This window comes from Capra hircus, chromosome 14 (assembly GCF_001704415.2).
Source record: "Capra hircus breed San Clemente chromosome 14, ASM170441v1, whole genome shotgun sequence".
In the NCBI taxonomy this organism is placed as follows: domain Eukaryota; kingdom Metazoa; phylum Chordata; class Mammalia; order Artiodactyla; family Bovidae; genus Capra; species Capra hircus.
In genome coordinates, this window is record NC_030821.1 from 22,341,461 (window position 1) to 22,354,954 (window position 13,494).

Genomic DNA, 13,494 nt, shown 5'->3' on the forward strand with positions numbered 1-13,494 from the left:
AACATCTCTCTGGGTCATCCCCATGCACCAGCCCCAAGCATGCTGCACCCTACGTCAGACATGGACTGGCGATTCAATTCTTACATGACAGTATACATGTTAGAATTCCCATTCTCCCATATCATCCCACCCTCTCCCTCTCTCTCTGAGTCCAAAAGTCCGTTATACACATCTGTGTCTTTTTTCCTGTCTTGCATACAGGGTCGTCATTGCCATCTTCCTAAATTCCATATATATGTGTTAGTATACTGTATTGGTGTTTTTCTTTCTGGCTTACTTCACTCTGTATAATTGGCTCCAGTTTCATCCATCTCATCAGAACTGATTTAAATGAATTCTTTTTAATGGCTGAGTAATACTCCATTGTGTATATGTACCACAGCTTTCTTATCCATTCATCTGCTGATGGACGTCTAGGTTGTTTCCATGTCCTGGCTATTATAAACAGTGCTGCGATGAACATTGGGGTACATGTGTCTCTTTCAATTCTGGTTTCCTCGGTGTGTATGCCCAGCAGTGGGATTGCTGGGTCATAAGGTAGTTCTATTTGCAATTTTTTAAGGAATCTCCACACTGTTCTCCATAGTGGCTGTACTAGTTTGCATTCCCACCAACAGTGTAGGAGGGTTCCCTTTTCTCCACACCCTCTCCAGCATTTATTGCTTGCAGATTTTTGGATCGCAGCCATTCTGACTGGTGTGAAGTGGTACCTCATTGTGGTTTTGATTTGCATTTCTCTAATAATGAGTGATGTTGAGCATCTTTTCATGTGTTTGTTAGCCATCTGTATGTCTTCTTTGGAGAAATGTCTATTTAGTTCTTTGGCCCATTTTTTGATTGGGTCGTTTATTTTTCTGGAATTGAGCTGCAGAAGTTGCTTGTATATTTTTGAGATTAGTTGTTTGTCAGTTGCTTCATTTGCTATTATTTTCTCCCATTCAGAAGGCTGTCTTTTCACCTTGCTTATATTTTCCTTTGTTGTGCAAAAGCTTTTAATTTTAATTAGATCCCATTTGTTTATTTTTGCTTTTATTTCCAGAATTCTGGGAGGTGGATCATAGAGGATCCTGCTGTGATTTATGTCTGAGAGTGTTTTGCCTATGTTCTCCTCTAGGAGTTTTATAGTTTCTGATCTTACATTTAGATCTTTAATCCATTTTGAGTTTATTTTTGTGTACGGTGTTAGAAAGTGATCTAGTTTCATTCTTTTACAAGTGGTTGACCAGTTTTCCCAGCACCACTTGTTAAAGAGATTGTCTTTACTCCATTGTATATTCTTGCCTCCTTTGTCAAAGATAAGGTGTCCATATGTGTGTGGATTTATCTCTGGGCTTTCTATTTTGTTCCATTGATCTATATGTCTGTCTTTGTGCCAGTACCATACTGTCTTGATGACTGTGGCTTTGTAGTAGAGCCTGAAGTCAGGCAAGTTGATTCCTCCAGTTCCATTCTTCTTTCTCAAGATTGCTTTGGCTATTCGAGGTTTTTTGTATTTCCATACAAATCTTGAAATTATTTGTTCTAGTTCTGTGAAAAATGTGGCTGGTAGCTTGACAGGGATTGCATTGAATTTGTAAATCGCTTTGGATAGTATACTCATTTTCACTCTATTGATTCTTCCGATCCATGAACATGGTATATTTCTCCATCTATTAGTGTCCTCTTTGATTTCTTTCATCAGTGTTTTATAGTTTTCTATATATAGGTCTTTAGTTTCTTTAGGTAGATATATTCCTAAGTATTTTATTCTTTTCGTTGCAATGGTGAATGGAATAGTTTCCTTAATTTCTTTTTCTACTTTCTCATTATTCGTGTATAGGATTTCAAGGGATTTCTGTGTGTTGATTTTATATCCTGCAACTTTACTATATTCATTGATGAGCTCTAGTAATTTTCTGGTGGAGTCTTTAGGGTTTTCCATGTAGAGGATCATGTCATCTGCAAACAGTGAGAGTTTTACTTCTTCTTTTCCAATTTGGATTCCTTTTATTTCTTTTTCTGCTCTGATTGCTGTGGCCAAAACTTCCAGAACTATGTTGAATAGTAGCGGTGAAAGTGGACACCCTTGTCTTGTTCCTGACTTTAGGGGAAATGCTTTCAATTTTTCACCATTGAGGATAATGTTTGCTGTGGGTTTGTCATATATAGCTTTTATTATGTTGAGGTATGTTCCTTCTATTCCTGCTTTCTGGAGAGTTTTTATCATAAATGGATGTTGAATTTTGTCAAAGGCCTTCTCTGCATCTATTGAGATAATCATATGGTTCTTATTTTTCAATTTGTTAATGTGGTGAATTACATTGATTGATTTGCGGATATTGAAGAATCCTTGCATCCCTGGGATAAAGCCCACTTGGTCATGGTGTATGATCTTTTTAGTGTGTTGTTGGATTCTGATTGCTAGAATTTTGTTGAGGATTTTTTTCATCTATGTTCATCAGTGATATTGGCCTGTAGTTTTCCTTTTTTGTGACATCTTTGTCAGGTTTTGGTATTAGGGTGATGGTGGCCTCATAGAATGAGTTTGGAAGTTTACCTTCCTCTGCAATTTTCTGGAAGAGTTTGAGGAGGATAGGTGTTAGCTCTTCTCGAAATTTTTGGTAGAATTCAGCTGTGAAGCTGTCTGGACCTGGGCTTTTGTTTGCTGGAAGATTTCTGATTATAGTTTCAATTTCCGTGCTTGTGATGGGTCTGTTAAGATTTTCTATTTCTTCCCGGTTCAGTTTTGGAAAATTGTACTTTTCTAAGAATTTGTCCATTTCTTCCATGTTGTCCATTTTATTGGCATACAACTGCTGATAGTAGTCTCTTATGATCCTTTGTATTTCTGTGTTGTCTGTTGTGATCTCTCCATTTTCATTTCTAATTTTATTGATTTGATTTTTCTCTCTTTGCTTCTTGATGAGTCTGGCTAATGGTTTGTCAATTTTATTTATCCTTTCAAAGAACCAGCTTTTGGCTTTGTTGATTTTTGCTATGGTCTCTTTTGTTTCTTTTGCATTTATTTCTGCCCTAATTTTTAAGATTTCTTTCCTTCTACTAACTCTGGGGTTCTCCAACTCTTCCTTTTCTAGTTGCTTTAGTTGCAGAGTTAGGTTATTTATTTGACTTTTTTCTTGTTTCTTGAGGTATGCCTGTATTGCTATGAACTTTCCTCTTAGCACTGCTTTTATAGTGTCCCACAGGTTTTGGGTTGTTGTGTTTTCATTTACATTAGTTTCTATGCATATTTTGATTTCTTTTTTGATTTCTTCTGTGCTTTGTTGGTTATTCAGAAGTGTGTTGTTCAACCTCCATATGTTGGAATTTTTAATAGTTTTTCTCCTGTAATTGAGATCTAATCTTAATGCATTATGGTCAGAAAAGATGCTTGGAATGATTTCGATTTTTTTGAATTTATCAAGTTTAGATTTATGGCCCAGGATGTGATCTATCCTGGAGAAGGTTCCATGAGCACTTGAAAAAAAAGTGAAATTCATTGTTTTGGGGTGAAATGTCCTATAGATATCAATTAGGTCTAACTGATCTAATGTATCGTTTAAAGTTTGCGTTTCTTTGTTAATTTTCTGTTTAGTTGATCTGTCCATAGGTGTGAGTGAGGTATTAAAGTCTCCCACTATTATTGTGTTATTGTTGATTTCCCCTTTCATACTTGTTAGCATTTGTCTTACATATTGCGGTGCTCCTATATTGGGTGCATATATATTTATAATTGTTATATCTTCTTCTTGGATTGTTCCTTTGATCATTATGTAGTGGCCTTCTTTGTCTCTTTTCACAGCCTTTGTTTTAAAGTCTATTTTATCGGATATGAGTATCGCCACTCCTGCTTTCTTTTGGTCTCTATTTGCGTGGTATATCTTTTTCCAGCCCTTCACTTTCAGCCTGTATGTGTCCCTTGTTTTGAGGTGGGTCTCTTGTAAGCAGCATATAGAAGGGTCTTGTTTTTATATCCATTCGGCCAGTCTTTGTCTTTTGGTTGGGGCGTTCAACCCATTTACGTTTAAGGTAATTATTGATAAGTATGATCCCGTTACCATTTACTTTATTGTTTTGGGTTCGGGTTTATACACCCTTTTCGTGTTTCCTGTCTAGAGAATATCCTTTAGAATTTGTTGGAGAGCTGGTTTGGTGGTGCTGAATTCTCTCAGCTTTTGCTTGTCTGTAAAGCTTTTGATTTCTCCTTCGTATTTGAATGAGATCCTTGCTGGGTACAGTAATCTGGGCTGTAGGTTATTGTCTTTCATCACTTTAAGTATGTCTTGCCATTCCCTCCTGGCCTGAAGAGTTTCTATTGAAAGATCAGCTGTTATCCTTATGGGAATCCCCTTGTGTGTTATTTGTTGTTTTTCCCTTGCTGCTTTTAATATTTGTTCTTTGTGTTTGATCTTTGTTAATTTGATTAATATGTGTCTTGGGGTGTTTCGCCTTGGGTTTATCCTGTTTGGAACTCTCTGTGTTTCTTGGACTTGGGTGATTATTTCCTTCCCCATTTTAGGGAAGTTTTTAACTATTATCTCCTCAAGGATTTTCTCATGATCTTTCTTTCTGTCTTCTTCTTCTGGGACTCCTATAATTCGAATGTTGGAGCGTTTCATATTGTCCTGGAGGTCTCTGAGATTGTCCTCATTTCTTTTAATTCGTTTTTCTTGTTTCCTCTCTGATTCATTTATTTCTACCATTCTATCTTCTATTTCACTAATCCTATCTTCTGCCTCCGTTATTCTACTAATTGTTGCCTCCAGAGTGTTTCTGATCTCATTTATTGCGTTATTATATTTTGACTCTTTTTTATTTCTTCTAGGTCCTTGTTAAACCTTTCTTGCATCTTCTCAATCCTTGTCTCTAGCCTATTTATCTGTGATTCCATTTTGATTTCAAGATTTTGGATCATTTTCACTATCAATATTTGGAATTCCTTCTCCGGTAGATTCCCTACTTCTTCCACTTTTGTTTGGTTTGGTGGGCAACTCTCCTGTTCCTTTACCTGCTGAGTATTCCTCTGTCTCTTCATCTTGGTTATATTGCTGCGTTTGGGGTGGCCTTTTTATATTCTGGTAATTTGTGGAGTTCTCTTTATTATGGAGCTTCCTCACTTTGGGTGGGGTTCTATCAGTGGCTTGTCAAGGTTTCCTGGTTAGGGAGGCTTGTGTTGGAGTTTTGGTGGGTGGAGCTGGGTTTCTTCTCTCTGGAGTGCAGTGGAGTGACCCGTAATGGGTTACGAGACATCAAAGGTTTTGGGATAATTTTGAGCTGCCTGTATATTGAAGCTCAGGGGAGTGTTCCTGTGTTGCTGGAGAATTTGAGTGGTATGTCTTGTTTTGGAACTTGTTGGCCCTTGGGTGGAGCTTGGTTTCGGTGTAGGTATGAAGGCATTAGATGGGCTCCTATTGCTTAATGTTCCCTGAATTCAAGAGTTCTCTAATGTTTTCAGGCTTTGGATTTAAGCCTCCTGCTTCTGGTTTTCAGTTTTATTTTTACAGTAGCCTCTAGACTTCTCCATCTATACAGCACCGATGATAAAACATCTAGGTTAAAGATGAAAAGTTTCTCCACATTGAGGGACACTCAGAGAGGTTCACTGAGTTATAAGGAGAAGAGAAGATGGAGGAGGTAGTTAGAGGTAACTGGAATGAGATGCGGTGAGATCAAAAGAGAAGAGAGCAAGCTAGCCAGTAGTCACTTCCTTATGTGCGCTCTATAGTCTGGACCGCTCAGAGGTATTTACAGAGTTATAGGGGGAAGAGGAGAGGGAGGAAGTAGACAGAGGTGACCAGAAGGACCAGAGAGAGGAATGAATAGGAGAGAGACAAATCCTGCCAGTAACCTGTTCCTTAGGTGTTCTCCACCGTCTGGAACACACAGAGATTCACAGAGTTGGATAGAGGAGAGATGGGGGAGAAAAGAGACAGAGGCCACCTGGTGGAGAAAAAGGAGAGTCCAGAGGAGGAGAGAGTGGTCAAGCCAGTAATCTCGCTCTCAGGTAAACTTGGGTAGTGAAGTTTGGGTTTTTAAATGTACAAAATTGACCACAAAAACCTAAGGGCAAAGATTAAAAATCTGTTTTTGAAGACAATGGTCTGCTTTTCTGGTTGCCTGATGTCCTCTGCCAGCCTACAGAAGTTGTTTTGTGAAGTTTGCTCAGCGTTGAAATGTTCTTTTGAGGAATTTGTGAGGGAGAAAGTGGTCTTCCCGTCCTATTCCTCCGCCATCTTTCCCTCTCCCCCTCTCCAAAGTTCTTTGCTCAATGATGTCTAGGCTTGATAGAGGGGCTTCCCAGGTGGCACTAGGGGTAAAAATCCACCTGCCAATGCAAGAGACGTAAGAGACACGGGTTTGTTTCCTGGGTCAGGAAGATCCCTTGGAGAAGGAATGGCAACCCCACTCCAGTATTCTTGCCTGAAAAATCCCATGGACAGAGGAGCCTGGTGAGGTACAGTCCATGGGGCTGCTAAGAGTCGGGACATGACTGAGCACACACAAGTATGATAGATATTCAACTTCTTACCTAATTTCCTGAGTATCCATAAGAAATCTGTGTGGGACTCGGCTCTTACTAGACTACAAAAGTGTTATCCTTTGGCTATTATCTCTCAGGATTAGGGGTAAGACAACAATGATGGTGCCTCATTAAAAAAAAAAACAAAAAACTTATTACTGTGATAAACCATGCATACTAGAAATGCACAACTTGAATTAAGTATGTTGATCGCAAACACTCAGTTCAGTGTTGTATGTGTGTTCACGCCTATGTAATCACCACCCAGATTGGGATATAGAACATTCTGGCACCTCAGAACATCTTCTTGTGCCCCTTTCTAATCGTCTTTCCCTTCACCCTCACCTGCAGAGGGTGGTGATTTTGACTTCTATCACCATTGGTGGGTTTTGCCTGGTTTTAAACCTCATGTAGTGGATTCCAGTGGCATGCATATTTTGGCTCTGGAGGGAGAGGTCCTTCGGTTCACTTCACTGTAATGACTTATTTTACTGTCTGGTCTATACCTCTATGCTTACTCGCTACAGTTAGTGCCATGAAGTTCATTCTGTGTGACGGCCAGATACACTGTCACACGCAACTGTACAATGTACTCACGTGACTTAGACTCACCTCAAGAGTCTCCAATCTCTTAGATCAAGTTCCACAAGAGTCAGAAAATAAACGGTGAATCCAGTGAAATAGGCCTTGCTGAAAACAGATGAACCAGACCCAGCAGTGAATCACAATAATTTCGTGAAAGGAGTAAATTGGCCCCCCAGGAGAGGATACATTTTTACAAAGGCCTAATAAGAGGAGGCAGCTCACTTCCCAATGGGGAATCAAGTAAATGCCTAATTTAGTTGACTTAACTGGGCTACAGACTTCATTTTCTTGGGCTTCAAAGTCACTGCAAATGGCGACTGCAGCCATGAAATTAAAAGACTCTTGCTTCTTGGAAGAAAAGTTAAGACCAACCTAGACAGCATATTAAAAAGCAGAGACATTACTTTGCCAACAAATGTCCGTCTAGTCAAAGCTATGGTTTTTCCAGTGGTCATGTATGAAAGTGAGGGTTGGACCATAAAGAAGGCTGAGTGCCAAAGAATTGATGCTTTTGAACTGTGGTGTTGGAGAAGACTCTTGAGAGTCCCTTGGACTGCAAGGAGATCCAACCAGTCAATCCTAAAGGATCAGTCCTGAGTATTCATTGGAAGGACTGATGCTGAAGCTGAAGCTCCAATACTTTGGCCACCTCATATGAAGACCTTGATGCTGGGAAAGTTTTCAGGCAGGAGAAGGGGCCGACAGAGGATGAGGTGGTTGGATGGCATCACCGACTCAACAGACATGAATTTGAGCAAGTTCCAGGAGATGGTGAAGGACAGGGAAGCCTGGTGTGCTGCAATCCATGAGGTCTCAAAAAGTCGGACACGACTGATCGACTGAATAGTAACAGCCACCAGGCTACCTAAAAATGTGGAAAACAACCTGCTATTCAGCATAATGTCACTAGATGGAGATCTTGAGTCGATCATGGCTTGTTGGCTTCCTTTATCGCAGGTTTTCTTTATTTGAATCTGCTTTACCAAGGGTCTGAATACACATAGAATGCAGTTTACAATTTTGGCATTTCACGTTTTTTTGCTGAACTTTTTGGGGATGGTAATTTGGAGTAAAATGGATTTAGTTTTAAATGTATTAGCTTAATTAATTTCTCATCTGGGGGTCCCAGGGAGGTGGAAGCACCCCTGATGTGCAGGCTGTATGCTATTAATCTGGTGTTTATTTCTGGCAGAAGCTACCAGTGTTTATTCACATTGCCCCACTGGGTGTGGCTGGTTGTGGAGACTGTCATTATACCTTAGAACTGATAGAAAGAGGAAACCCTCATCAGAAATGGCTCCACTGCAGCCAACAAGTGAACCCAACTGTTTTTCCATAGAACAAGCGATTTTGATCTCTTTGATTGACAAAACTATAGCAGTGAAAGCTAAAGCTGCTTGTCTTTTTTAGTTATGAATGAAATTCCAAAGTGATTTTTATGTTTAATCACAATTTGACCTTATAGAGAAATCTAGAAGTATGTGGTAAAAGCTTTTGTTTTCTTTTATTTGTCAAGGCAGTCATTGCCATTCAGGCAATGCCGAAGACAATGACTGAAGCAGCTCATGTCCGTGAATAAGTGTTTGAGAAAACTCGGGCGCTGGACAGTTTTGCCCGTGATGTGTTGACCTTCTGTCCAGGGACAATGTGGCCATTTAGCTTGGCTGCTATCTGAAATGAGTTTGAGTGTTTCAGCTCGTTTCATAAGAAACACAAATAAAGCCCACATAATAAAACATGCAGTTTGGGATTATAGCCAGTCTCTGTTCAGAAGGTACCCAGAACTACATTTCTGAGAACTGAAATCCTGTTCCAAGTAGATAGGGACTCTTGTGCTTCCAGAGGGGGCCAGTTGAAGGGGAAGGAAGAAAGGAATAGAAGAAAGGAAAATTGTAAACTGTGAGCCTTCATGCCAGTGGAAGTGACATGCTAGTGAGCCAGCCCTGCAGTCTCCAAGACCCCACCTCAAACCTTCTGAACCTGCATGATTTAAAGGTTCAGGCAGAGGCTGGTCTCTGCTTTCCCATTTCATGTTCTGCTTTTCAGCTTCACAGGTGCATAATAAAGAGCGGTATGGACTTCACTTCTTCCTGCCCTTACCTGTCCCCACAGTTTCAAGCCACAGGGCAGCCAGATAGGCAAAAGTCCACAGACCCCAGGCAGCGAGCACAGGGTACTTGTCTGCTGTCTATCTGGCCCGAGAAATAGGCTCCCAGGCCTGGTATGGCTAAGAAGGGATTTTGACCTGTGGATGTAACTCTGAACTAATTTGTGTAAGTATGGAGTCTTAGCCAAGAAATGTCTCCAATTGCAGACTCCGAATGATCATTTCATCAAAGGAGATTATTTGGTTTCCTGGTGTGTTTTTCCTAATAATTCATTTTCTTAAACAAAAGCAAACTCATCTTCATTAGAGAGAAGGATTCTCGTAAATGCGGGTGTGTTTGTCCCTCAGTTGTGCCCGACTCTTTGCGACCCCATTTACTGCAGCCCACGAGGCTCCTCTGTCCATGGAATTTTCTCGGCAAGGATACTGGAATGGGTTGCCATTTCCTTCTCCAGGGGATCTTCTCTACCCAGGGATCGAACCCAGGTCTCCTGTACTGCAGGCCAATTCTTAACTGACTGAGCTACCAGGGAAGGGCAGTAAATGTGGGTGGTTCAAGAGGAAGAAAAATTTAAATATTTGTAATCTTGTCATCTTAGACAAAATCTCTGTTAATGCCATTCTGTTTACTTTTCGATCAAAGATATATATTAAAATATGACATTTTTACAAAAATAGGAGTCATACTATTTAATGGTTTCTATTTTCACAAAGTGCTATATTACACTTTTTATATTGATAAACATTTATATATAACTTCACATTTAATAGCTGCTTTGTATTCTATTGTAAACAATCACGTAACGTTGAACAGAAGCCTCCCCACCATCAATTTTATTGATGATACAAACAAAATTATAGTCAACATTTGAAAGTGATTTTAACTGTATATTCTAATTTTCACATATATTCAGTTTGAAGAACTTGACTGCTGAGAAATTCTTTCCAGTATGAGAAAGCTACATCTTTCACAGGCATCAAGAACAAAAATCAACATTTATGAAGAATACAAAAGATCCCCCCCCGTTAAAACATTCCCTGCATATATTTACCTGAATTATACATGTATACCTGCACACTCCCAGGTGATACACTATTTTAATGTGATGGAAAGTAGTTACCTTAATTCTTAAAGTTGATTCTTCTGTGGGTAAATGGGGAAAAAAAATACGCCAGGATACAAGATGCATGAAAACTGTTTTAAAGCCTTTATTGGGCTTGAAATGATGAGAGTTTACATAATTAATCATAAGGGGATGTTTTTAGTCACAGAAATGATCATTAGCACTGCACTAGAGTTAAGTAATCTTTATAGCAATATAAAAATGCCATTTCACCCTTAGATCTTACCGAGATTTTGTCTCTCTTTTATGCTCTTTGGCATTACAACACTCGGTAATTGAATGCTACTTAATAATGAGGGTGGGTAATGAAACCATCTAAGCTAATGTGTCCACGGAAATTTCTGAAGCACAAACTCCAAATATTACCACAGTACATTGTGCTAGCCCAAAGCTAGGAAAAAGAGAAATTAAGTGCTATCATTGTGGTGCTTAAAAATTAGCCCCACTTAAGAAATTAATAGCCTTTGTTCTTTTTCATCTTTTTTTTTTTTTTTAAATGACGTTTTAAGATGCAATTCCATATTTCAGCCTTGGCTTTCATCGCTTGCTTTGGTGGGAGCAGTCACAAAGTTTAACTCTCCATCCTAAATTATAAAAAAAAAAGTCTGTGGTGAGTTTTTTCAATAAACAGATGGCTCCTATTTGATCTATTTTGACAAAGAGGCAATAATAAAGACAATTAGTGATTTTCACTGGCTCACATGAGAAGCTAGACCATGTCAGTGGTTAACAGTGCAGCCTCTGGAGTCAGGAACACGGTTTGTATCTGGGCCCTGCCGTGAATTCGTGATGTGACCTTGGGGTGATCTGCTACCCCCTAGGGGGCATCTTCCTTAAAAAAATGAGAATAAAAATGTTGTACTCTTTCCTGAAAAATTCCATGGGCAGAGGACCCTGGCAGGCTACAATCCAGGAGCCGCACAGAGTTGGACATGCCTGAGCCCTGAACATGCATACACTTGAGATTAAATGAGGAAATTCCAGGTGTGTATCACAGGGCCTGATTGCAGAAAAGTAGTTCCATACATTGTTACTATTGCTAAAAGTATTGCCTAACAGCAGCTGAAAGTTGAATGGAGTAAGATTCCACTTTATTTTGCTCCCCAAACAAAATGCCCATGGATGAGGGCAGTTGTGGATATTTCAGCCTATTTGATCAGAATTAATCGTGTCATCATCTAACTAAAATCCCCCAGCAATTTAATTCAGAGATATTAACATGTTATAGAAACAAAAGCACAAAACTGTGGTCTAGATGTTTTGGCTTTTCTCTGATCTGTTCAATGAAACGACCCTTCAATTGCGCTACGTGTCTTCTTATCACAAATGTCTCCTCATAACGGCTTTTAGCAAATGTAACATTGAAAATAGGAGAAGCTGCCTAACGTAACATTTAATGAATCACCTTTAAATTTAAAAAAAAAGCAAGAATATCTCTTGTGCCTTCGAAATGAAACTTAATTGGTTCCCAACATGAACTGTTGGATTTTGATCTCTTAAAAAAAAAAAAATCTTTGATTTTTGACTATAAGACCTGGTTTAAAATTTAACTGAAGTAATTGATTTGTAAAATTTAAAAAGCAATTCTTTAATCTTTTACTAAACTATTAATAAGTTAATAACCTCATTTCATTGAATTTCCTCTTTTATATTAAGTTCAGCTCCTTATGTAGGTCCCTGTTCATTCAAAAATATGCTCTTTTTTTTGAAATGTCAGCCTTGCTATGTCAGAAAAATTACTTTGTAGTGTTTTTCCTTGTTGCAGTTTTCCACCAAAATTTACCCTGAAGTGAAAATGAGGTGGGCAAGGGCAAGAGATGGTAAGCATGAAAATATTTCTGAACCTTATACTCCAAATTTTAGCAAATCTGTTTTTCAGGAAGTGGATTCCAATTTTCTTTAATCCTTCCTGACAGTAGGTACAGCTGAATAGAAGATCATCAGATTCCTCTGTCTAACATTTTGAAAACAATGTTTTATGACTATCACATAAGAAAGAATATAAATCATGTCTGCTCCATAATAAATAGACTTTTCTGCTCAGTTTTGTATGGGAAACAGTTTAGACAAACTTTTTGTGTGTCTACACTTTACTTATCAAAATTTTCCTAGAGTTGGTCATATATCACTTAGTAGAATATTGACACCATCTGTTTTAAGCTTGAAATGATTGTCTCTTAACTTTAAGAAGTGAATTTCTTGGAAGTTATGTCTGTTTAGTACCTCTCAATTGTTAGACTGGTATATTTAAATGCTCTAATAATGGGGAAAATGTAGATTAGTTGTCATTCCATTTGAGATCAATAAGCTGATTTAAAATGAAAACAAAACCCGATGAAGCCTAATAATTTGATTGATTCTCTCAGCGATGGTGACTATATAGGTCTGTGTGCATGAATAGTAATAGCCAGGTTTAATAATCCGTGAGAAGTGGCCTTCTGTTGGCTTTTAAAAACAAATATATCCACGGAGTATCCAAAAGTAGTTCTAGGCTCCCAGCCCTGTTATAGGACGATCAAGAAAGATTCCTGAGCACGTATTTTATAATTTGACTCTAGATTTTTAAAGTAGTATATGCATTTGTGTGTGCTAAGTCGCTTCATTCGTCTCCGACTCTGCGACTCTATGGACTGTAGTCCACCAGGCTCCTCTGTCCATTGGATTCTCCAGGCAAGAATACTGGAGTGGGTTGCCATGCTCTCCTCCAGGGATCTTCCTGTATATTCTTTATTAAAACTTAAGAAATCTGGATATATGATCTTACAAGAATTCATGACTTTTTCCCCCCTTTTTTGGCCACACCACATGATTGTGGGATCTTAGTTCCTTGACCAGGGGTTGAACCCAGGCCCCAGGAGTGAAAGCACTGAGTCTGAACCACTGGGTTGCCAGGAAATTCCCTCATGATCTCTTCAGATAATCTTGTGACCCAGAGGCAGATAAGATGATGAGATTACATACTCTTGTCCATTTGTGTGTGATCTAATGCCACGGCAATGTAGGATGTGTGACAGCCAACCACAGTTTGTTTTATTCACTGTTATGCCTAGAGGAGAATCTGGCACATAGTAGGTCTTAATAAATATTTGTGGAATGATGACATCAAATGAAAAAAATGAAAGGAGGGAAAGAATGTGATCAGAGAGGAAGGAGGTATCGCAGTGGAGAAGCAATGCGGA